Below are 1,296 nucleotides of genomic sequence, written 5' to 3'. Positions count from 1 at the left end.
GTGCGTCGAGCGAAATGTGCGGAAAATGCGTTTTTTCCCCACATTTCGGACTTTGCAGGGGTGTCTGGGTAATAAATTCTGGGGCGATGTGCGCAAATCATACCTCTGTGGATTCCCACGGGTGTCCTCTTTTCGGAAATGCATGGGGCTCCCTGTTTTCCTCGGTGGCTTGGACACCCGAGGCCCATATCTGTATGTTGTGCCGGTCGGCAGAATGGCTGAGATTCCCCTCTGCAAACAGACTGGGGGTTGCTTGCGTTTTTGGCTTGCCCCTTGCCAGCCAGGTAGGTGCACCCACGCATGTGAGGTACCGTTTTCATTGGGACACCGGTGGGAACGCGTGACGGTAGGCCATGTGTTGTTGGGGGCGTGTTTCGATGGGTGCGTCGAGCGAAATGTGCGGAAAAGCGTTTTTTTCCCCACATTTTGGACTTTGCAGGGCTGTCTGGGTAATAAATTCTGGGGCGATGTGCGCAAATCATACCTCTGCGGATTCCCACGGGTGTCCTCTTTTCGGAAATGCATGGGGTTCCCCGTTTTCCTTGGTGGCTTCGACACCCGAGGCCCATATCTGTACGTTGTGCCGGTCGGCAGAATGTCTGAGATTTCGCTCTGAAAACAGACCTGGGGTTACTTGTGTTTTAGGCTTTCCCTTTGGTGGCCAGGTCGGTGCACCCACACATGTGAGGTACCATTTTCATCGGGACACCTGTGGGAACGCGTGACGGTAGGCCATGTGTTGCTGGGGGCGTGTTTTGATGGGTGCGTCGAGCGAAATGTGCGGAAAAAGTGTTTTTTTCCCGACATTTCGGACTTTGCGGGGTTGTCTGGGTAGAAAATTCTGGGGCGATGTGCGCAAATCATACCTCTGCGGATTCCCACGGGTGTCCTCTTTTCGGAAATGCATGGGGTTCCCTGTTTTCCTCAGTGGCTTGGACACCCGAGGGCCATATCTGTACGTTGTGCCGATCGGCAGAATGTCTGAGATTTCGCTCTGAAAACAGACTTGGGGTTACTTGTGTTTTAGGCTTTCCCCTTGGCGGCCAGGTAGGTGCACCCACACATGTGAGGTACCGTTTTCATCGGGACACCTGTGGGAACGCGTGACATTAGGCCATGTGTTGTTGGGGGCATGTTTCGATGGGTGCGTCGAGCGAAATGTGCGGAAAAAGCGTTTTTTTCCCCACATTTCGGACTTTGCAGTGCTGTCTGGGTAATACATTCTGGGGCGATGTGCGCAAATCATACCTCTGCGGATTCCCACGGGTGTCCTCTTTTCGGAAATGCATGGGGTTC

The sequence above is a fragment of the Ambystoma mexicanum genome, chromosome 5q (assembly GCF_040938575.1).
Source record: "Ambystoma mexicanum isolate Mex_15411 chromosome 5q, UKY_AmexF1_1, whole genome shotgun sequence".
In the NCBI taxonomy this organism is placed as follows: domain Eukaryota; kingdom Metazoa; phylum Chordata; class Amphibia; order Caudata; family Ambystomatidae; genus Ambystoma; species Ambystoma mexicanum.
The sequence above is the reverse complement of the archived record's forward strand: the minus strand, read 5'-3'. Positions refer to the sequence as shown.